We start from the raw sequence: 25,267 nt of genomic DNA, 5'->3' as shown, positions 1-25,267 counted from the left end.
ATGTCTGCACTGCAGTGTAAGCCCAGGGTTCGAACTCCGACTCAAGCTTAACCCCCTTCCATCTACAGACAAATTGCACTGGCCCACAGTCTCAGGATCCCATGGGGGTGGAGGGTCCAAGCCTCGAGTTAAGGCAGGAACCCAGGGGTCAAGCCCTGTTGCTTTGCAGTGTTGACGCAGCCCCGCTGGACTCGTGCCCCGGGAGTCCACCAAAGTATCCCACAGTACCACAAGCTGACTTTCTTTGTCCTGTGTCCAGTCAAGGTTGGTGGACAGTCAAGGTTTCCGAAAGGACTAGTGTGGCCACATTTTGGGAGGGCTGTTAGAATGTATGGATGGTTGGACTCAGGTTCACATAATGCAATGTAGATGCTGGAGCCCCGGTTGAACAATTCCTCATCTGGGGTTGCAAATGAGAGTAGATGCTCAAGCCCTCGGTTAACAAACCCAAGGTCTGCTCACCCTGGGCTGACATGGCAGTGTAGACAGGCCCTCTGCGTCTATTTCTCCATCTGTGAAATGCGGATGATGCCTAGTACTTATATAACACAGTGGAAATATCAAGTAATTAAGGCTCACAATATTCCTTTGAGGTAGCCGAATGTTTATTATCATTATTCCCTGTCTGCTGCTGGAAATGTGAGATATTTGAAGGACAACTAGCAGCAAAGATGGGATGTAGATTGTAAAGACTCTATTGCATGGTGGTTGAAATGGCTTTTCAGAAGGAAGACACCCTTCTGTCAACCTACCCTGGTTGTTTTCACTGCCTTGAAACCACTGCCATTCCCATGGCTTGTTCCCACTTGGGGAGCTATTCCTGTGTGCCTGTGCAGCAAGCACGCGCAAATGAATGTAGACTTGATTTGTGAATGAGTTCATTTCCATGTTTAATTCCTCATCACGCCTCTCATCTGCGCTGATGTCACTGTGGATTAAAACATGAAGCTTCCCCAGCATTATGCCTGCAAGTTTTTTTGTTTGTTTGTTTGTTTTTAAAGGCATTTTTCTTAAAAAACAAGCAGACGGATGGCACAGGAGTGCCAGCACTTGAATTACATCCTCTGTCAGAAAGTATCAGTCAGCGTCAAGGAACTGGAGGGAGAAATCACAAGAAACTGATGCAGTGTAGAGCATGTAAAAGGCAGAGAGCCTCCTTGTGCATATGTGTAACTGGAAGGGATAATGGAGACCGCATCAGTTGGGTTTCCCTGTGCTAAAATAAAGTCTGTATTGTTGTTCATGATGATTCACTGTAATCCCAGGGATTAATACAGGGCATGTGCCTTGAGCACTGTTTTGGTAGTGGAGAAGCAAGCACGAGACCTGATTTCTACAGCTGGGAGCATGATTCATCGTGTGAGTAGAGAGACATGCAAGCTCTGCTCGAGCTAGCGTGCTAAAAATAGCAGTGTAGCTGGGGGGAATCACGGGCAGGAGCTCGGGCTCGCTGCCTGGATACAAATCCGCCCGAATCCCCTCGGTATATACCTGGGCAGCTAGCCTAAGCAGACACCTATGCTATCCCCAGCTGCACATCTATTTTTAGCATACTAGCTCAATCAGAGCTTGTGCTTGTCTGTCTAATCGCACTGAGACGCACGCTCCCAGCTGCAGTGTGGATGTATTCTTTGTGCTTTACCCCAGTATGGTTCAGGGGATGTCAGTGGAGTTACGGTTTGTATTGGTTTCAGTGAGAAGAGAATCAGACCTAGGGAAAGTTGCAGTAGTGAGACCACCGCCTACAATGCCAACCAATATTCTCTCATTGTTTCCTTGTGCTCCCCTGGTCGGTCTGTCTGTCTGGCCACCTGTTCTCTCTTGTTTTACATTTAGATTGTAAGATCTTTGGAGCAGTGATTGCTGTCTTGTTCTCGGTTTGTACGGCACCTAGCACCATAAATACAGGGGCTTCTAGGTGCTACCTCTGTGCAAATAATAATAATAATATTGCCAGCCCCAGGTATTCAGACATCCCGGGTCAGGCCTGCAACGAATCATGAGATTTACAAGTAAATGGGGTTCTTATTATATGCCTTCTCGTTTGGGGTATTTCGGGGACATGTTTTCAACCTTTTCTCCACAACCATGAGGGCTAGAAACCTAGGGTTTGTTTTTTTTAAGGGAAGCTGGGATTCTCCCATAATCACTTAACATCAGGAGCTGGAGCTTTAAGAAAACACCACGTATCAGGAGACTGTCAATAAAATCACAAGAGCTGAGAGCCCTGGTATTGTTTCTTTAAAAAGTTGCAGGTAGAGGCAGCATCTACAGCCTGGTCAGGGCTGAAGCTGAAGCCAGACAAGTGTCTGCTTGCGGCACCAGAGAGAGCTATACGAGTGCCCTAATGCAGAGCCTAGACCAATCAGCGCCTCCTGTTTCCACAGTTGAACTAGAGGTGAGGCACCTCGTGGCCACATCTCCCCTTTGGCTTCTCGAGCTAGCTTGTGCAGATCATAAGATCGGCCCCAAGATGCCTGTTCAGTTTTCCTAATGTCTAGTAAAGGAATTAAATGCTCAGAAGCCTACACGAAGGTAACATTAAAGGGCCAGCTGTAAATTGGCCAGAGAAAAGCAATTCAGAGCTCCAGCAGCCAGTCTGTCCTTAACATGCCCCTTTCTTGCTGAGATACCATTGCTTCATGTAGAAGTTCCTCTGCTGATCACCTCAGCCCCCAGAAAATGTTCAGAGGTCTGACTACAGCTGCACACGCCACTGGACGAGAGGAAATATTGCAAGTAGCAATTTTCTTTACAAAGGAAATGAATGGAGCACAAAATATAGATTCAGAACTAACAAGCAAATATGATGAGGTCTGGTAGAAAAATGCCACTTGTTTTTGTGTTTTAAGCAATTTCTTCTTTGTTCTTTGCCCCCTACTCTTCTGTTGTATGTTTAACTTAATGGAGATGTGTTATGCCCTTGACACACAGCAGGATCCTCAAGTCTGTCACTGCTTTAAGCAATGCCTGCAGCTCTAGCTCTGGCATAGACCTCAGGTGACTTGCCTGAAGTGCCCCCCTGTACCACAGTAAAAGCCAGTGTTAAAAAAACCAAAAAACAACCTGGAAAAGTCATGCAAAAACGGGGGGGAGGGGGGAAGATGAGTGCCACCTATTTTTGATAACTCTCCGTTTCTAGTACCTCATAGGTAGGGCCCTTCGAAATTCACGGCCATGAAAAATGTGTCACAGACCGTGAAATCTGGTCTCCCCCCATGAAATCTGGTCTGCCGTGCTTTTACCCTATACTGTACAGATTTCACGGGGAAGACCAGCATTTCTCAAATTCGGGGTCCTGACCCAAAAGGGAGTTTCAGGGGGGTTGCATGGTTATTTTAAGGGGATCACAGTATTGCCACCTTTACTTCTGTGCTGCCTTCAGAGTTGGGCGGCTGGAGAGCAGCAGCTGTTGGCCGGGTGCCCAGCTCTGAAGGCAGCACCCCGGCAATAAGGGTGGCAATACCATACCTTGTCACCCTTACTGCTGCATTGCTGCCTTGGGAGCTGGGTGGCCGGAGAGTGGCCGCTGCTGACTGAGGGCCCAGCTCTGCAGGCAGCAGCACAGAAGTAAGGGTCGTAACACCATCCCATCCCGTCTGTACTTCAGCGCTGCTGTTGGCGGTAGCTCTGCCTTCAGAGCAGCCGCCGCTCTCCAGATGCCCAACTCTCCAGGCAGCGCAGCAGTAAGGGTAGGAGTACCGCACCCGCCACCCCTACAATAACCTTGCGACTCCCCTCCTACTGTCTTTTTGGGTCAGGACCCCTACAATTACAACACTTTAAAAATTCCTACGACTGTGAAATTGACCAGAATGGACTGAGAATTTGGTAGGGCTCTACTTATAGGCATCCTTGTCATCTCTGAAGATATGATAGTCATACCCCTTCACCCATGAGAACAAGATATGGCAGTTCCATCTAGTCCCTCCCTCAAAGAAATAAATTAATGGCCTGCCTTGGACTCCAGATTGTCAAATATCATTGCAAGAAATTTCTCTTGGCCTCATTTTCACCTTCCGCTCCTTTTTCCTACACCATTTCACCCCGGCCCAATCCTGTTTGTCTTATCTGTACTAGAGCATTGATATCAATGTTGCTAACTAAATAACAAAAATGAAAGTTGCCAGTGACACACAGTCTGGATAATGTATATGTGTATATTTATATATAGGTAATTACAGTAAAAGTGCTGATTTATGTACAGAGAGGGGATTAGCCACTGTGCCTGGTTTTGAATTCACAATGTGTACAGCAGTTGCAATGTCCCAAAAGTCAAAGCTCCATCTTAAAATGTGAGCCATATGATCGAAATAAGGAACACAAAAGCAAAAACAGTCAATGGAAGCATAAATTAACCCGGAAGCAGTTGGGGAGGAAGGGTGAAGAGGTTCATTTGAAATTGCTGTTTAAAAACACCTGTAATGCTTGACAGACTGATTTGAGGGAACAGTTTTTTTCTGACCTCTACTTACTTTTTTCCTTTGGCATACACACTATTCCTTATCACACCTTGTATATGGCTGTTTTTGCTTGGACGCTATCTTAGAATGTGGGGTCTCTGCATTTTTGAACATATTTTGGCTGAGATCCTGTCTAGTATTATTTGATATCTTCGCTATGTCCATTATTGTATCCAATCCTGGAAGAAGGACAGACCCTCTGATCTGACAAACCCATTTCCATCTCTAATGTATGAATATTCAGACACAACCCTGCTAGCCTACTGTGTTGTACAGGAAAGGTAACTCTCCCTAGATTTGCAATATGGCTCAGATTTGACCTGACATTTCAGTGTCTTTTTGGTGCATTAAAATACGGCTAAACTGATTCTTGGATTGAGAACTCCCCTATTCCTATTCCATGGTCAGGTGTTCAGCCATCAGGGCAGAAGACAAATTAGATAACAGTGCTTCAGAATCTGAATGGTCTTCTTGAGACTCACCGAGTGCAGTCTAAGAATGCATGACCTATTTTCGTATGTGCCAGAGGTAGCAACGTCTTTTTACTGCCATATTTGCATTTCAGGTCTGCCATAGGAGCTTTTGCTTTTTAGTAGCTTCTAGGTTTTGCAGCTTTTTTCATGTCCCCAGAAGTTAGGAGGTCTTTCTTGGCTAGGTCCCCAGGGGGTTGGTGTTAATTCCTCAGGGGAAGTGCCTGTGAGAACTCCAAGGTGACTTTTTGCTATGGGTTTTTGCTTTTTATTAATTGCAGGTTGTTGTAATGAACATATGGCTAACACAGGGCATGGGGGTGGGGAGCAGAGCATTTCTCCTTCTTTCCGAGAGCATACAACACTGGCGAAGTGACATCATTTGCAGGTTCACCTCACTCCTCCTCCGCTTACATCCTCCTTTCCAAGTTCAGGAAACTGAAACTGCATGCTTAGGGCCAGACCCATCAGAGTGTGATGAATACACTGACATGGCTGTTGGCTTTAATGTTTCATAGTAGTGCTATGAAGTGGCCTTATCTACGGCATCTTCTTCCTTCTTAAAAGCCATTTCTTGCTGCTTTTCTTCTTCTTCCTATTGCCAAAAATAAAAGGAGCAGGAAATTGCTCAGTATTTTATGGGTGGAGATTTCAGGCAGGTCTTTGAGATGTCCAGAACTGCTTGTTTAACCACCTGGGTCTAACCATAGCAAAGTATTTAGACTGAGGTTTCAAAAACTGCCAAAGGGATTTGGACATACAATTTCCATTAAAGTTAATGCCATATTAGTGGATTAGATGCCAAATTCCCTGTCTGATTTTGAAAATCTCCATCCTCATATTTCTCATATTCACATTCATTTCATAAGAGCCCCTGTGAAGAGTGTATTAGTCACCCAAATAACTAGTCAGAGTTGCATGTACCATTGCAATGAATATAGATTTATAGGACTGGGCCCTTAGAGGATTTTTCTCTTCCTATGAAAAGTGGCTATCTGGCAAACCTAAGTGCATTTCCTTCTGAAATGTGTGGTGAATACATCCCTCTGTCTCCTCTTGCTCTGATAATTATCATAAATTAAAGAACAACAGACTCTGTTGGCAGCACTTTCAAAAAATGTGTCTCGTCTGACCCCTGAGAAATGGAGATTTTAATACTGTCCCATTTTTAAGAAATGAAAAAAAAACTTTCCTTCGCAAAGTGAGTGAAAGGTTTCTGCATGTTCTGGGGGAGAGAGAGAGAGGGTACAATTATCTCTTTGCCAGATTCTCCTGTCCACGTGTTCTTTAAAGATGTCATTATTGAGCTCTCTAAGGGACAGCTTATAGTAGTCAGCATTGTCCTGGTAATATTATGCAATGAGTTTAGAGCTGGAATGGTGTTGGTTTCCAGAAGAGATGGAACTGAAGGAGGCAGTTAGAGTGGAGGGCTAGGAGCTAGGATATCTGTGTACTTTCCTCAGCTTTGCTACTGATTCCTATACAGTTGCCTTGGGCAAGTCACTCAGTCTCACTGAGCCTCAGTCTGCCCCTTTGTAAAGTGTGGATGATGTACCTGTCTCATGGGGGTGTTGGGAGGCTGGATACAAAGTGCTTGGAGACCATTTGATGAAAGGGCGTACGGAAAGATGGAGTACAATTATTTTTACCCTCCTTTTTAAAGTTATTTCCCCTTGTAACTACAGAGGGCCCCATTGCAGAATCCTTCCTCATGCTGGTCAGCCACTTATTGTTAGGGGAAGCAGTGTGACCTAGTGGATGGAGCACTGGAATGGGACTCAGGAGAACTGGATTCTGTTCCTGGCTCTGCCACTGGCCTGCTAGTGACCGTAGGCAAATCACTTCCCCTCTCTCTGTCTCAGTTTCTCCATCTGTATAATGGAGGATAATGACACTGACCTCCTTTGTAAAGCCCTTTGATATCTATAGATGAAAAGTGTTATAACTCATGAAGTTTCAGTTATGTTAAAGGGACTACTCACTGAAGGGCTCACCAAAGCTATTGGACCTTGATTGCTCACTGTGGTGAATTTTTTCACAAGAGATTTCTCCCCCGCTTAGATCCCAGGCTTTCGTTTGTTCAGAGCACCAGTGAACAGAGGCATTTTAGCTTTGCCCTGTCACAGATGCCCAGAATGCCATTTATTCTGAGATCAGGTTTGCTGCCTGCTCTGTGATTTGCTTTGAGCAGAGAGGACCCTTTGTTTCCTCGGCAGAGCCCTGGCATGATTTATCACCTTCACGCAGTCCCAAAAAAGTCACAAGATTGAAAATGGTTAAAACGGGCCAGAGAGTGTTATGGAAATACAGAAATATACACTGCCTTAACCTGAGATAGAGACTCTCTTTTAATGACAAGAAAATATATTCCCTTACTTTGTTTTATTTGGGATGCACGTGTCTCATCATTATTCTTTCCCCTCCTCTAGCACCTTTCATCTGAGGATCCCTAAGCAGTTCCCAGGCATTTATTAACCAAGCCGCACAACATCTGGGAAACAAATTACTATTATCCTCTACTAGCTGAGACTTCATACTGTTGAGTGGTTAAATGACTTGCCCAGCATCACACAGTGATTTAATGGTAGGCTGGGAATGGAGCAGAGTAGTCCTGACTCTTTCACCCTACTTTAGCCATTATACTATAATCTCACCTAAGTGTATGAAAGCTACTGATCTCTGTGTGTACACATGCACATAAATACATGCACACAGAAGATACACAGGTAGTTATACAGATCGTATATCAGCAGTGGAGCTATAATAGGACAGATTTAAAAAAAAAACTATAATAGAACACGTTTTAAAATATATATGCGTGCGCACACACACATTTAAATATGTGCTATGGCAATTTCATTGCTTTTTTTTTAATCCCTCTGGTACCTAACAATGCCGCACGTGATTCCAGGAGTCATTATCAAGCTTTCTGGACCTCACGCAGCTCTTCCTCCCGAACGCATATGGGCTTTATTAATTAACTGTACAAAAGCCACTTGCCTTGTCAGCCAGATGAATTTGCAGATATGTTGCTTAGAATAACGAATGCAACCCTCTGTCAGTTATGCACCATGCATGATCATTTCCCACTGCTGCTGACCATGACCCAGAATGAAATGTCCCTTAAAGCTGGTGCATTTATCTCATAGGTAGCAGTAGCAGGGAGGTGTTGGATTGTTTTGTCCACAGTAAAAGGATGTTTTCAATCAATGAGGAGTGCTGGGCTAGGGAGAAACAGCTCCTTTCTAGCCTTGCTTGAAGTAGAGAATAGCCGTGATTAGAATCGATATGCTGAAGGCTGCAGTGGCTGCTTTAAATAGCTGCAGAAGAAAACTCAAGGGGGTTCCAGGCAACTGCTTTGGCAGCCTTGCAGTAATATGGCCTCAGCTGCAGAAGAGATGCCTCCCTTGGGCCATATGGGGATATGAAAGGATATGAAAGGAGCTCCTACAAATGGGATCTTCTGATTTATTTGCAACATGGATAATACATTAAAGCAGCACATCATAGGTAAGGTTAAGATTTTGTCACCGTGACTTTTGCTGAAAATAACTGACAGGTTGTGGTCAATAAACAAAAACCTGTCTGTGACTTTTACTAAAAATATTGGGGGGTTGCGGGTTGGCGGGGGGACAACTGAAACCTTAGTGGGATGGGATGAGAGCCTGAGCCCTGCTGCGGGGTGTCCAGCACCCACTGCCCATGGCAGCTGAAGGCTCCAGTGCATCAGGGCTACAGGACCGCTGATAGCTCCAGCCCTGCCGCCCCGGGTTATGAAGTGGAAAAGTCATGGAAGTCTCTGAAAGTCACGGAATCTGCAACTTCTGTGACATCTGTGACATAATCTTATCCTTAATCGTAGGCTTCCAGGATAGATCAGTGCCCTTGTGGCAGACAGAAACCCAGGGTGGGTGAGGGGGTGTGTGTGGTGAGGAGCAGAGGCATTAAAAGGCTGTGTTTAGCGCATGGCTGCACGGATCAGAGACTGATAAAAGAGATGGACGGGGTATGAAGACTGAAAATTCTGGATACTGTGCTCTAGAAAACATGGAGGGGAAAGAGATGGAAAATTAAGGAAGTAGCAGATGAAAAGTCACAGATGGACCTTGCAGTGGCTTTATCTGGAAGTTAGCACACTCGCAATACTCCTTAGCAAGTTCAGCAGTGAAGGCTCCAAGCGAAATAGCCAGGGGAAGTATTTAACAGCCTCTTTAGACCAATAGTATTTTCACTTTTAACTCAAAACAAGAGCCCCTGGATTGTTAGGCTGCAGTGACATATTCTATATGTGCTTTCCTCTCTTCTGAGAAGTAGGACAGAGCAGCAGGTGCATGCCAACAAGCTTTTAAATGTTTTTTCAGTGGAGGGAGTGAATAAGCCATTATACTACGCTAACCTTTGGTGCTATTGCCCTGAAGGACCTGGGTTCCAGTCCAGACTGGGATCACAAAGGGAGAATTATTTGGTGGGCATTAACCCGTATTGCAAAACCACTATGCAGTGTGTGGGAGCCTTAGAGATGTAGTTATGAGTTTCAGATCAGAATTGTCGTGCGTTAGCAGAGCTCCGTGGTAGCCCAGGATTGGGATAACAGGTGTGTTCCTATCAGGCAGAGCAGTGCAGAGCAAACTTGTCTGGCACCTGCCTGACCTATCATACTCCATCAAGCACTATTAATCCTTCACTTCTATGAACACAGTGTGTAAGACAGACCTATCTTTGGAATCTCCCTTACATAATACGATACACTTGAAGTAAAGAAGTTAGAAAACCCTTCTCAGTTGTGTGGGAATACACCAGCACGCCCGGGAGGGCACACAGCTCTTGGAAATAGATTGTGAGGCATTGCTAAGCAAAAGCAAAATGCAAACGTGAAATGAGAGGAGATAATTTTGAAGTATGTCTAATCTAAATACATATTTCTACAGATTTGATAGAAATCTCCTTAAATGGAATAATTAGCTGTCATCTGCTGTAAAGCTTCAGTCACTAATTATCCTCGGTGTTCACCCACATTTCAGCCTTCTCTTCAGTGCCCTGAAAGCATGTGTCTATAAAATGGGGGAGGTAGAAGCTCAGTGGATCGACAATTACTTTCCACTCGTGCACAGAATCCGTGACTTACAGATTGCTTCAGCTCTCCCCGCCTCACCCAGTCCCCTGTGCCTTGAATGGCTCCATTACAAATAAGAAATGGATTTCTTATTTTCCTGTGGGTAATGTTTTGTTAAAAATGTGGATTGAATTTCGTGGTGATGAAATGTGCCCGACTGACCAGCTCAGAGAATTAACTCTGTGAATGGGGCATAGCACAAATAATGCATGCTTCCCAGCCCTCCCTTCCCACCCAGTCCCCTGCTGCCCTGCCAATATACCTACACTCCATCATGGCCCATATTAGAAGATGAAAGGGGAGTGCAGGCTCCATGGCCCATTTACCCCTTGATTTCTTTGCAGAGATTGCCGGCTAGGAGGCCAGATAGAGGCCATTGTGATAAAGGTCAATAAAGTGCAAAGTACGATGCTTAGGAAGGAAAAAATCAATGGCACAGGTACAAAATGGGGAATAACTGGCTGGGCGGTAGTACCGCTGAAAAGGATCCAGGGGTGGTTAGCGTGGGTCACAAATTGAATGAGTCAGCAATGTGATGCAGTTTCAAAAAAGGTTAAGATCATTCTGGGGTGTATTAACAAGCGTGTTGTATGTAAGACACTGGGAGGGAACTGTCCGGCTCTCCTTGGCACTGTTGTGGCCTCAGCTGCAGAACTGTGTCCAGCTCTGGGCACCATGTTTTAGGAAAGATGTGGATAAATTGGAGAGAGTCTGGAGGAGTGCAACAAAAACAATAAAAGGTTTAGAAAACCTGATCTATAAGGGAAGGATAAAAAAAAATCTGATTATATTTAATCTTGAGAAAAGAAGGCTGAGGAGGGACCCGATAAATCTTCAGATATGTTAAGGGCTGTTCTAAAGAGGAAGGGATCAATTGTTCTCCATCCACTGAAGGCAAGACAAGAAGTAATGGGCTTAATCTGCAGCAAGGGAGATTTAGGTTAGATATTAGGAAGAACTTTCTAACTATAAGGATAGCTAAGTACTGGAATAGGTTGCCAAGAGAGGCTGTGGATTGCCTGTCATTGGAGGCTTTTAAGAACAGGTTAGACAAACACCTGTCAGGGATGGTCCAGGCCAGGGGTCTCAAACACGCGGCCCGTGGAGCTATTAGATGCTGCCCGCCAAGCTCCCCCCGCCCCCCTCCCACCCAGCGTGCCGTGTCCCCACTCCTCTGCCTACCTCCAGGCGCTTTCCGCTTCCAAACAGCTGTTTGGAGGCGCTTAGTGCTTTCTAGGGGGGAGGAGCGGGGAGCTGCACGCTCAGGGGAGTAGGCAGAGAAGGGGCAGGGGCAGGGATTTGGGGAAGAGGTTGGAATGGGGGCAGGGAGGGGGCGGAGTTGGGGTGGGGACTTTGGGGAAGGGGTTGGAATGGGGGCGGGACAGGGGTAGGAAGAGGCAGGGCAGGGCCTCATGGAAGAGGTGGAGCGGGGGGCAGCGTAGTGGTGGGGCAGTGTCAGTGATGTGGCCCTTGGGCCAATGTACTAGTCCTCATGTGGCCCTCATGATAATTTGAGTTTGAGATCCCTGGTCTAGGCATACTTGATGTTGCCTTAATATGGGAGGCTGGACTAGATGCCCTCTCGGGGATCCTTTCAGCCCTAAATTTCTATTATTCTGTGGTGGGTTTTGTGATGTAGTTACAAATCTGCGAGAAACTGGGCTGAGACCTACCAAGCTCATGTCACATTGAACAGCTCTCGGCGGGGAATGCACTGGACAATGTGTGTGTGTGAGTGAAAGAGAGACTGCTGGTGTTATATTTGCGACAATAAAATAACCTGCATTGTTGGTTTCCTCCATCTGGGACACCTGAGATTATTCTGGGGTTGGTGTGGATGTCAGCTCTAAAGAGACAAATCCACCAAAACCAATAACCAATAAATAAATATTTAGGCACTAATATTCTTGTTCTCTGTTTGCGTCTATTGCCAGCCTCATGACTCACTCTTGTTCTAGGGCTACGACATGCCAAGTTTTCCAGTAAAGGAGCAGTGAGTCACTGGCTGGATTCCTATGTAGTTTGATTTGAGCTGTCTTTATCAGTGCTGGTTTGCTTTTAATTAATCTGTACTCAGGGTGACCATCTGAAAGAAATTACTGGTGCATGAATTCTCCTTCTGAGTCTTGTCTCTAAGATATGCTAAAGCATGTGGTGAAGGACTGCATCTGGAAGCTTAAAGGCAGCTGGAACTTGCAGTGTTATGTCCCCTCTTCATTTCACAGTGGTGTACACAGTGAGAGCACTCGGGGGGAGGGATAACTCGGTGGTTTGAGTATTGGCCTGCTAAACCCAGGGTTGTGAGTTCAATCCTTGAGGGGGCCATTTAGGGATCTGGGGCAAAAAAAAAAAAAATTAAAAAAATAAATAAATTGGGGATTGGTCCTGCTTTGAGCAGGGGGTTGGATTAGATGACCTCCTGAGGTAGTAATGGCGGAGCCTCACAAGCAACCTTAGAGGTTTGAATAAGCAGGATTCAAAAGGCCGTACCAATCAAGACTTCAAAATTGGGCTGGAAATGTTGCAAGAGTGGGTGACGTGTCTGGTTGGATCACAAACCCCACCAGAGCAGCCTTTTCAAGGATATGTCAGTGTTTGTTTCCTCTCCCCATTGGGATCTGGCAGAGCAGAGGCGTGAGAATGGAAATTGTGTCATTGTTCAGGTTTCGTGTTTTGTCTAAACAGAATTCTGAAGAGCTAGAAATGGGGTCCAAATGGAGATCTGGAACCTGAGATTGCGGTATGAGGGCACTGGCTGTCTGAGGGCTTGTCTGCTCGCAAAACGCTGCAGCAGCGCAGCTGCACCACTGCAGGGAAGAGCGTTTCTCCCATCAGCGTAGGTACTCCATCTCCCCAAGAGGCAGGAGCTAGGTCAACAGGAGAATTCTCTTGTCAACCTAGCTCTGTCTACACTGAGGGTTAGGGCGATTCAACTGCATTGCTCAAAAGTGTGGATTTTTCCACACCCTTGAGTGTCGTAGTTATACTGACCTAATTTCCTAGTGTAGACCAGGCCTGAATGTTGCCTGTCGCCCCTGTCATTGCACCCCTGAGCTGTGTGTTCAGAATTCAGACCAGTTCCAATTTTTGCAGCCTCACTCCATCTCCGTGTGGAACTTTCCAAACCTCAAAGGATGAGTCTGGTGAAGGCTCAGGTCAGGTTGGGACATTGGACAGGGTGGGCCAGGGCTCTGAGGGGGCACCGAGCATTCTCTCAGGTGCTTGTTGGGCTGGTTCTTGCTCACATGTTCACTTTCTAACTGATCTCCATATGTGGGGTCAGGAAGGAATTAGCCCAAGGTCAGATTGGCAGTGACCCTGGGGTATTTTCTTCTTCCTCTGCAGCGTGGAGTGCAGGTCACTTGCCAGGATTATCTGGGTATATCTCACTTAATCATGAGTAGATAAAAGAGCAAGAGTAAGAAGTTGGTAGGAAAACTGGAGGATGAGGGTAGGTTAGTGGGGACAAAGATTTGGTGGATCTGGGTTTCAAACTTAATCTGCAGTTAGTCCACAATTGTATCAGAGGGAGCTGCTGTTGGGGTCATATATGGAAGGCATTCATTCCTTTGGGTTTCACATAGCTCTTCTGCTTGCATTGATTGAGAACACTGTACCCTCCTTCTGACATGCACAAGGTTTGCTTCCCAGCCATAATCCTGAGCTGTAATTAGGGAGATCAGGGATTTGATTAGGGTGTGATCCTGCCACCAAAGCACTCTGCAGGCAATTTGCATTCAAACTCTTGTTAAAAACAGAGCAGGATTAGCGCAGTCCTGCCCACTTTCTGGGAACGGCATCTGGGAAGAAATGTAGAGAGTGACTTCAATTCCATAAAATAAGAATGTCAGGGTTTTTCTGGCTGCATGTGTGATGGGAAAGAAAAGCTGCCTTTCGCTCTGCATAGTGCCACCTATCTGCTTTCTTTGTGCTTTCTCACCTCCTCAGCCCTTCCCTTTGTCGGAGCTGTACCCAGGTGCCATGTGTGTGAAGGTCCCTGAGTATAACACCATCCGATCCTAAATCAAACTTCGCACCCCTTGATAATCTGTACCTTATTCCCTGATAACCAGAAACTTCTACGCTTAAACTCTGTATCATTTCTTTTATTTTAACATCATCTTAATAAAATTATTAATTCTGCTGGTAAGAGATTGTCTGCACTGGAGTTCAAGCCACCAGAGTAACTGCATCGATAAACCCTTACTGTGAGGATATTTCACCCATGTAAATAGTAACTTCTGCTTGGCCTAGTGGACAGAGAACTGGACTGTGACACAAGAGAGTAGGGTTCTGTTCACTGGTCTGCCACTGGCCTGCTGAGTGACCTTGGGCAAGTCTCTCTGTGCCTCAGTTTCCCCATCTGTAAAATGGGGATGTTACTGACATCCTCAGTAAAGCACTTTGAAATCTACAGATGAAAAGTGCTGTTTAATACCTAGGTACTCTTATTATCTTATACCTGATTTGAAACTGCATTGGTGCAAGTCTTTGTCCTGGTACACCACATTTACACGAGGGGTTGGCGGCTAAAACTTCACCTTAGACAAGCCCATAGTCATTTCTACTCAAACCCTGAGAGAGAGAGAGAGGTGATGAGTTGTTTTTTAAATATTTTTTCCTCTTTCCCCCCTTGGCTAATTCCATTCCTCCTGTCTGATGCTTAATTACCTGTTACATACCACGCGGATAAGCCAATGGCCTTGGGGATGAAGGAATAGTTCAGATATCTTCCCACAGCTATAATAATAATAAAAAAAAAATTGAATGGAAAAAAATGGGTGTGACAGGTGGAGCAGCTCTCCAGTGAAACCTGTTTTCCTGTCCTGAATAGGAATATTGTGGTATGGCAAATGGAAATGCTTGCTTCAGTGTTTTCCTGTACAGTAGCCAGCAATTTCTTAAACAGAGATTCAGATGCATAGCAACTACTGCTCCACAGAACCCCCTTGAAAAGACCACCGCAGTGAAGCAAGGAGGTCTCCTGGGTGGAGTAGGTACAGATGTTTGTCCTTTGGTTTTACCTCCCTTGTCAAACACAGTCTCCTGAGCTGAGCCTCAGACCATCCCTTTTCCACATGTGCAAACTTACAGGAAGCCTCTCAAATCTCCAGTGCCATCACGGCTGACTCTAAGGCTTTGTGTACACTGGAACTTTGTTGGCAAAACTTCTGTCGTTCAGGGGTGTTAAAAAAAACATCCCAATGAACGACAAAAGTTTTACCGTTGAAAAGCGCCAGTGTGAACAGCGCTTTGTTGGCAGGAGCGCTGCCTGCTGGCAAAGCTGCTGCCACTCGTTGGGGGTGGAAGTCTTTTGTTGGCAGGAGGCAAACAGAAGCTACACTGTGCGACTTTTAGCAGCACGGCTGCAGCAGCACAGCTGTGTCACTAAAAGGTGTGTAGTGTAGACAAAGCCTAAGGCTTTGAACCCTCCCAATTTTTTTTTTTTTTGGGTTGTCCTGTTTTTTTAACAGATTCTCAAGCAGCTATTGCAGTGCCTGTGAAGGATTACAACACTGATTCTTGAGACGCCCGGCTCACTCTGATCTGAACTGGATTGTGCTTAACTGGTCTGTTGAGCACTCAGCCCTGTATTACTTAGTGACGCTGCTTTCTAGATATGCTGTTGTGGGTGTAAAGGGATCTCTCTCAGGGTAGGTGCTCTGTCGCAAGGTCATTTTGTATGGGGGTTTGTGTATGTGTGTGTGAGAGATTTAGAGGAAACACTTACTTGCTTGTAGCCTCTGCATTTGATTTTGTCTTGTTAATTTATTTGATTAAAAGCTTGCAATGTGATTTCAAAGGCAAAAGTGAACACCTCATCAATGCAATAGTAGGAGCTAGCTAGCGGTTTTACCACCATGGTAGTGGATTTAGCAGTAGCAAAGCATATTTGTGTGAACATCTGTGGCAATAATGGAATCATAGAAATGTAGGGCTGGAAGGGACCACAGGAAGTCCAGCTCTCCCAATGTTGAGTCAGGATTAAGTATACTTACCATCCCTGACAGGTGTCTGTCTAATCTGTTCTTGAAAACCTCCAATGACAGGGAAGCCACCTCTTGAAGTAACTGGTTCCAATACTTAACCATCCTTCTAGTTAGGAAGATTTCCTAATATCTGACCTACACCTCCCTTGCTGCAAACTAAGTCAGTTACTTCTTGGTGGTCATGGAGAACAATTGATCACTGTTCTCTTTATAACAGCCCTTAACATAATGGAACACTGTTATCAGGTCCCCCCTCAGCTTTCTCTTCTCTAGATTAAGCGTACTCAGTTTTTGCAACCTTTCCTCATAGGTTGTGTTTAGAAGATCTAGAGCAGTTGTTTCCAATCATTTCCTTACCAACACATTACCTCCTATCTAGAAATATGTCAAGGGTAGGGTGGTTGTGACCCCTGGCACTGGGATACTGTCCCCCAGGTTGAGGCCCCCTGTTCTACAGGAGGAAGACGTGATTTGCAGCCAGGGCTGCCCCAGCGTCCTAAGCAAAGATGATTTTTGGTCCCAGTCCAAATTAAATAAAACCCCAAACTGTAGACCCCTATTTCTGTTCTCTTCCCCCTCCAGTGAATCAGCCTGTTTGGTGCTCAGGTACCTCTGTGACCATCCCAGAAAGCCAGGACAGTCTTTCTAAACCAGGACCTCAAACCAGAACTCAATCAGATTACCAGTGGGACAGATAAGAGTTTCCCTTCCCTCTTCCTCTTCCTGAGTGACTGTTTCCTGGTTGGGTATGTGAGACAATGACTGTCTCAGTAACATTCTCTCACAGTGAGCTGTGACCTAGGAGTAAATCTGTCTCTGCTGAATCTCTTTATATGCATCTCCTTTATAATGATGAGGATTGCTGGAAAACATTTTTAGGCCACGCACTCCCTGTTCGTCCAGAAACTACCTTGGCAGTATTTTGCATACAGTGCAAGTGAAAACAACAATCAGAGGGGAGAAGTGTAGGGGAAATGACATACTCTGGTTTTACCCCCTGAGGGCTCCCTTCCTCCCACACACAAGGGGTGATTGAATAGCTCAGGGGAGTGGCAATGTGTTCTAGAATCTCTCATGCCTTGATCACTGGTTCATATCCAGACCAGGTTGGCAATGTCCAAAAGTTGCAATCCATTGGATGTCTGTTTGATGGTATACCTGTGTCATCTTTCCAATGGGATCATGCTGGGGAAATTGCTTCGGTGCCATGACTAGGGCTATTAACCATCATGCCTTCTGTCTGTCTGCTCATTGTCAGACATGTATATGCCATTCCGCTGTCTGCTTAATTCAGGATTGTGGGGGACTGAGTACAACTCTGGGCATGAGTCCTAGCTTGGCATGTCTAGCTATGTACTTTAGTGTAGTGAGTTGTATCCTTGGACTGTGATGTCCTTTTAAGGCCCTTGGTATTTTTCAGTGATACACATTTTAGAAAATTAATACTTTTAAAATTAATAGCGACTAAAGTTTGCTAATAGGATCTTAACACACAGGTAGCATTTAAAATGTGTGTGATGTGCTCTTCGGTCCATGGCTTGTCAGTCTGAAATCTCCTTTTGTGACGTCCACCCTATGTTCGGGCTAGCCTCTTTACCCCTCTGTCAAATGTCCTTCCTGCCTTAGGTCTGATCCAGTACAGAAATTCCTATCTAGTCCAGCAACTGGTCTCCGACAGTGGCCAGCACAACCTGTTTCAGAGTTTGAAATCCAGCAGTAGGCAGTTATGCTGAACGAACAAGAGGTAATACCATTTTAGATTTGGTGTTGGTGAATAGTAAGGACCTCACAGAAGAACTGGTTGTAGACAACACCCTTGGTTCGAGTGATCATGAGCTAATTCAGTTTAAACTAAATGGAAGGATGAACAAAAATAGACCTGCAACTAGGGTCCTTGATTTCAAAAGAGCTAATTTTAAAAAATTAAGGGAATTAGTTGGGGAAGTGGACTGGACTGAAGAACTCAAGGATCTGAATGTGGAGGAGGCTTGGAATTACTTTAAGTCAAAGTTGCAGAAGTTCTGTCTGCAGCCTGCATCCCAAGCAAGGGAGAAAAATTCATAGAGAAGGGTTGCAGACCAGGCTGGATGAGCAAGCATCTCAGACAGGTTATTAAGAGAAAGCAAAAAGCTACAAGGAATGAAAGATGGGAGGGATCAGCAAGGAAAGCTACCTCTTGGATGTCAGAAAGCGTAGGGATAAAGTGAGAACTGCAAAAAGCCAAGCAGAGTTGGACCTTGCAAAGGGAATTAAAACCAACAATAAAAGGTTCTATAGCCATATACATAAGAAAACAAGGAAAGAAGTGGGACCACTAAACACTGAGGATAGAGTGGAGGTTAAAGATTATCTAGGCATGGATACTTTGCCTCAGTTTTTCATGAGGCTAATGAAGAGCTTAGGGGTAGTGGCAGCGTGGCAATGAGGATACAGAGGTAAAAATTACCACATCCGAGGTGGAAGCCAAACTCAAACAGCTTAATGGGACGAAATTGGGGGTCCCAGATTATCTCCATCCAAGAACATTAAAGGAGCTGGCACATGAAATTGCAAGCCCAATAGCAAGGATTTTTAATGAATCTGTAAACTCGGGGGTCATACCCTCTGACTGGAGAATTGTTCCTAAGATAGTTCCTATTTTTAAGAAAGGGGAAATAAGTGGTCTGGGAAACTACAGGCCTGTTAGTTTAACCTCAGTGTTATGCAAGGTCTTGGAATAAACTTTGAAAGAGAAAGTAGTTACGGATGTAGAAGTGAACGGTAATTGGGATAAAACACAACATGGTTTTACAAAAGGTAGATCGTGTCAGACCAACCCGATCTCCTTCTTTGAGAAGATAACTGATTTTTTAGACAAAGAAAATGCAGTAGATCTCATCTACGTGGATTCCAATAAGGCATTTGATAGATTCCACATGGGAAATTATTAGTTAAACTGGAGAAGATGGGAATTAATATGAGAATTAAAAGATGGATAATGAACTGGTTAAAGGGGATACTACAATGGGTCATACTGAAGGGGGAACTGTCAGGCTGGAGGGAGATTACTAGTAGAGTTCCTCATGGATTGGTCTTGAGACCAATCTTATTTAACATTTTTATTACTGACCTTGGCACAAAAAGTGAATGTGCGCTAATAAAATTTGCAAATGACACAAAGTTAGGAGATATTGTCCATATGGAGAGGGACCAGAATATCATACAAGAAGATGTAGATGACCTTGAAAACTGGAATAATAGAAATGGGAATAATGAAAAGTGAAATGTAATGGTGAAAAGTGCAAGGTCATTCATTTTACAACAGGAATTTTTGCTGTAAACTGGGCACTTACCAGTTGGAAATGACAAAGGAGGAGAAAGACCTGGGTGTATTGGTTGATCACAGGATGACTATGATCTGTCAATGTGATGCATCCATGCCTAAAGGCTAATGCAGTCCTAGGATGCATAAGGCGAGGTATTTCCATTAGAGACAGGGAAGTGTTACTACCAATATACAAGGCACTGGTGAGACCTCATCTGGAACACTGTGTGCAATTCTGGCCTCCCATGTTTAAGAAAGATTAATTCAAACTGGAACAGGTGCAGAGAAGGGCTGCTAGGATGATCTGAGTAATGGAAAACCTAATTTACGAGAGGAGACTCAAAAGAGCTTGGCTTGTTTACCCTAACCAAAAGAAGGCTGAGGGGAGATATGATTGCTCTCTATAAATACAACAGAGGGATAAATACCAGGGAAGGGGGAGGAGTTATTTAAGTTAAGCCAATGTGGACACAAGAACAAATGAATGTAAACTGGCCACCAACAAGTTTAGGTGAAGGTTTCTAACCATCAGAGGAGTGAAGTTCTGAAACCGCCTCCCAGGTGGAGGCAAAAAACCTAACTGGCTTCAAGACTGAGCTTGGTATGTTTATGGAGGGGGGATGTTATGATCGGACTGCCTACAATGGCATGTGGCCCGTTGGCAACTACCAGTAGCAAAAATCCCCAACAGCCGGAGACGGGACCCTAGATGGGGAGAGATCTGAGTTACTACAGAGAATTTTTTCTGCCTGGAGGATCTTGCCCACATGCTCAGGGTCTAACTGATCGTCTCACTTGCAGGTTTAAGCTAGTGTAAATGGTGGATTCATAGAATCATAGGATTGGAAAGGACCTCAGGAGGTCATCTAGTCCAACCCCCTGCTCAAAGCAGGACCAATCCCCAGTTTTTGCCCCAGATCCCTAAATGGCCCCCTCAAGGATTGAACTTACAACCCTGGGTTTAGCAGGCCAATGCTCAAGCCACTGAGCTATATCTCCCCCAAAAAGCAGCCAGTTCTGACCCCGATGTGGTTTGAACACACACCCTTCTGATCTGGAGTCAGACGCGCTACCATTGCGCCACGAGGTCAGTATTCTCTGTAACTTGAAGTCTTTAGAGTTTAAACCGTGATTTGAGCACTTCGGTAACTCAGCCTGATGTTAGGGATCTATTTCAGGAGTTAGTGGGTGAGGTTTTCTGGTCTCCAATGGGCAGGAGGTCAGATTAGCTTATCACCATCGGTGCCGACTCCCTGGATGCTCCAGTCCTGGAGCACCCATGGAAAAAAATTAGTGGATGCTTAGCATCCACCGGCAGCCAGCTCCCCCCACAGCGCCTCCCACCTGCCGGTGACCCCACTGATCAACTACTCTCGTTCCCTTCGAGTGCTGCCTGTCCGCTGCAATCAGCTGTTCCGCGGCATGCAGGAGGTGCTGTGGGGGGCAGGGGAAGGTGCAGATACAGGGCACGCTCAGGGGAGGGAGCAGAACTGGACGGGAAGAGGCGGGGTGGGGGCAGAGCTTGGAGCTGAGTGGGGCTTGAGCACCCCAGGGCAAAGGAAAAAGCCGGCACCCGTGATGATCATGATAGTCCCTTCTGACCTTAAAGTCTGAGTCTGTGTGCCCACCAGAACTGTTTCCACCTAACCCCTAAGTCCTTCTTTAAAATCAGAGATGGGCTCAAGCTGTAAAAACTGGACATGAAATCTGAGTGTCGCAGAGCTAGGGTCTTTCAGATTAGAGTTTGAGGTTAAACTATTGTAAAGAGAGAGGCAGCCATCTGCCAAATTGGAATCTGGATCTTGAGTCAGGTGTCAGACACCCTCAGATTTCGGAGGCATATGGTGTCAGCCCCAATTCTCCGTTCATTTGCTTTACCATGTATTCTTCCACACTGCTCACTGTGTATGAAATGTTTGTTCCAGTTCTCCCTTTCCTCCTCCAGATCCCTCTTTCAAGGCTCCGATGTCCACTTCTAAACTTTTTGTTAGGTGCTCAGATATCACAGTGATAATACTCTAGATAAATATAACAGAACTAATTATAATAGTCAGAATAAACAATTCTAGTCATTTCCTCCTCTGGGCTTTATACCGCTTCCTGTCTTCTCTGTGTCTGCCTGTGTTTTGTCTTCTGCAGCGCCAAGCACACTGTGAACACTTAGCTGTGTCTGATTCAGGGGATAAGCTATTTGAGGCAGGGAGGCGCCATGTTTCCTGTGTATTTGTTCAGGCCTGAGCACAGTGATGGTGCTTGACAAATAACACACCATAATTATAATAATAATCTGTATATGTGTGTCGTAAACACATCCCCTACAGTAATAGTTTATGGCAAGAGGCCATTTCTCATGAAGGATGTTGCCTACCTGTTAGCTTGTCACTGTTGTTCCCAGCTCCTCCTGAGACACAGAGATGAACTTTCTAATTAGAAAAGCCTTTGTCTGCCACATTTGGCTGCATCCCTTTCCTCAGTTGCATCAGGTGTTGTGCTCCAGTGGGAGACATCTATGCACAGCTCACGAACAACATGATTGTTTCCTGTGGCCCTGGTGCGGGCTCCAGATTATCTCCACCTTCCCGCTGTCCAGAAGCACAGATCTGAGAGCAGTGTAGGAAAGAGACAAAGGCACTGTTGTTGCTTCTGTTTTTACTTGCTTTAAAAAAAATCTCTCCTCTCTCAGTTGTGCCCCTGAATCTTATTAGAGATCTGGGTGAGTCACTGATAGGTGGTATGCAGACAGAAATAAGCAGAGCTGAGCAAAATAAGGAAAGGCAGGAGTGTTTCCCCAGCATAATAGGAACACAGTGAGGAGGAATGCTCTCTCTTCCACTAGAGAGAAACTCATTCTGTGCATGTGTTACATCATTGACTCCCTGCTGCCTCCAATTTACTATTCCAATTCCTATATCAAAACACCTGTGCTCCAAAGGGAATACAAAACGAGCTTAAAGTGCAATAGGAAATTCACGCCAATTAATCATGCAGATCTCCATAAACCACATGAGACTGTTTCCCCCACCCCACCCAGGAGGAGTATGGCTCTGTTGTCATATTTCACTGACGAGTGGAGAGCCCTCCCCAACCCCACAGCCCCCCTAAAATGCACCCTGTAGAGCAAGCAAATCCCCTTGCTTGAGAATCAAAAGAGATGTAGACCAACCCTAGATTTTGTCTTTCGATTCAAGTGTAACAATGACTGGAACTTCAATATCCATTCAAACCGCAACCTGATGGAGTTGCTGGTCAGCACACAGCTTTATCAGAAGAAGAGCTTGAGGGATTACAAATGGAGAGCAAAGCAAAATAAAATATGTTCTCTTTCTCTCTCCTTTGACTCTACCATTGCCAGAATCTTTTAAAGGGTTAATGTCACTTTCTGATGAAACCAGTACTATGTAACCAGTGAATCCTGCCTATTTGTTTTCCTGGGGTGGAGAGGCATTATTCTTTGCTTCCTGGCCTCAACTGTTCTGTGTTACAGTTTCCATCCTTCTCCTCAGAGGTGGCTGCATTTTTAGATGTAATAACTGTGTATAGTCTATAGTTTCATCACTTCCAGCTTGTAAAGCACTTCGGGATCCCTCAGGAAGAAAAGCACTTTATAAATGTAAACCCCCATGATCTTTATATAGACCATTTCTTTATAATGACTAGAAAGACATCTGCCTCTTTACTAGGCAGGCACCATTATAATCCCTTCCGCCCCCGTTCAGACTTCTGGTGTCAATCTAAACTGCTTTTCTTTCTGTGGCTCTGTTTTCTCGAACACCATGCTCTCTTCTCCCCAGTAACGTCTGATATTTTTTATGCGTCTCTTAGGAATTTTAGAAAATCGTGGAGTTACATGGAAGTACATTACCCTAAGTGTCCTCTTCTAAGACAGCCTGTGATATAAAAGCCCTTATGTAGTGGTCAGCATATTTTTAGCTTGTGCTTGCCTTATGTGCTTAGGAATTCTCAGCTCAGAAGGTATAGATCCTGCCTGATGATGACCCACATGGCTTTACCATGAGAGACCACTCTTCCGAATGCAGGCTTCTAACTGCACTTGGGAGAAGAAATCAGGTGGTGCCCATTAGAAACCAGCACCAGCTGCTCTGAAAATCTTTCCATCAACTTCAGACCAAACTCGAGAGCTTTGTGGTTAGCAATGCAATCATACTGTCACTGGCTTGGCATTGCACAGCCTGGGCTCTTTAATCTCTCTCAGAGATTTATAGATAATGCTAATAGTCTGTCTCAGGGGATTAATGTAAGCATTAAAATTCCAGTTCATCAGGATTTCAGTGGGAGTCGAACTCAGGGCGGAACTTGGCCCTCCGTTTGCAAAACAGAGAGAGATCACAACACAGTGGGTCTGGTGAGCAGTTGGGCTTCCACCAGGGTAATGATCTTTCTACCAGGGAGCAATTGCCCTTGGATCAGCAGATAAGCACATATCTCTTTCCCTACCTGACCTGGCTGCCCTTATACCCAGCCTTGCACTGAATGTGTTCCTGGAGTAATGTCCATCACCTCCATCAGACCATAGGGAGTTTAGAACTTTTGGTGGCCTTGCCTTGTTTTGCGTCTCCAGCTGGAGTAGCTGTGTGAAACTAGGCTGCGGAGAGTAAGGGCTAAGTATGGGCAGGAGTAGGTTCAATTCCTGCCATGGCAGCTGAGCAAGATTGAGTGGTGATGGTAAACTCTTGCGTAGATAGTAGAGGTGGTATGCCTCATCTAATAGGGAATATGGGATAATAATTTACCTGCTTTTTGGGGATGTTGATGGGATTCATTTTTGTAAAGATGAAACTGTCGTCATACCCTCTTTGATTGCATCTTACTTGTCTATTCCCAGACGAGCCCCCGCGTCCTTGATAGCCATAATTTGGCCAACACCAGGGATTGAACTGAAAGCAGGAATCACGACAGCTTGAGTTAGAGAGCCAGGCCGTTAAGCTGTAATAGACTTGTATCCTCTTTGGCTCAGGCATCAAAGGGGGTATAGAACACACACTGACTCCAGTGGGTTACACTATGTAGATGCAAAATTATTTTCATCCCTCAGATTCTGCCTAGATGACTATACTCCGGTTATTAATGAAGCAAAAAAGGAAGCAAGCAGCAAAGGATGGTGGAAGGGTAGGAATGGGATGAGCCTAGGGAAGGTGAATGAAGAATTGTGACAGTGGAGATTTATCTGTGATCCAATAACAAACCAAAAGCTCTGGAGGGACTGGTAGAATTGTATACATCCTGAAATTGTAAAACACAGCAATGCTTTCAAACAATATGAGGTCATGGTAGAAGAATAGAAATGAAGGGAGATGCTACCTCGGGGCAGACATATAAAGATCTATGTCATTCAGAGAATTAAGGAAAGGAACTTGTGGGGAATATGAGACTAAATTATTGTTGGTGGACAGAGATTGGAGTCATTCTAAAAGCAACCTGAATGCTATCGTCTGGAGTAAATGGTGCATTATTAGGTGACCCAGTTGGGACACAAAATGGGTTTCTTTTCTCCTCCTCTTTGTTCCTTATTACATTTTTTTAATCCATGAATTTTCCTGCTACCATCCCAGATGCCTTCTGGAAATACTTGTCTCTGTTTTATCTGTCTTTGTTCTTGTTGTTTGACATGACTCCTGACTGTTCTGAAAGTTAAGATGTTTTATGGCCAATGAGATCCAGTTAACTTTGAGAGTTGCTTCTAATGACCCGTAAGGACGAGCAGAATCCTTCTGGTTAAAACCTAGGGCCAGCTTTTGAGCTAGATCTGAACTTGTTTAGGTGTTGAATACAGTTGGGAAAACTTTCCAGTTTCTTGAGGAGAGGGTTTCCATGCATTTCCTAGTTTTGGTAGAAGCCACAAGCAGCAGTTCCACAAGTTAGGCTATTTATGTGCTGTTTGCTATCTGGCCAAAACAAGGACGTGCTAG

At 45.0% G+C, this 25,267-nt stretch overlaps 1 protein-coding gene and 1 non-coding gene across 5 annotated transcripts in view; one reads left to right on the top strand and one right to left on the bottom strand.

The window, feature by feature from the left end:
• The window catches only part of SPNS2 (sphingolipid transporter 2), a 175,319-nt gene that overhangs the window by 21,847 nt on the left and 128,205 nt on the right, over positions 1-25,267 (top strand). The gene's annotated exons all lie outside the window — the stretch shown is intronic.
• Positions 20,359-20,430, bottom strand: TRNAW-CCA. Its single transcript has one exon. It is a non-coding gene; the product is annotated as a tRNA-Trp (tRNA).

The sequence above is a fragment of the Chelonia mydas genome, chromosome 17 (genome assembly GCF_015237465.2).
Source record: "Chelonia mydas isolate rCheMyd1 chromosome 17, rCheMyd1.pri.v2, whole genome shotgun sequence".
Taxonomy (NCBI): domain Eukaryota; kingdom Metazoa; phylum Chordata; order Testudines; family Cheloniidae; genus Chelonia; species Chelonia mydas.
Note: the sequence above shows the minus strand (reverse complement) of the source record. Positions and strands in the feature narration are given on the sequence as shown.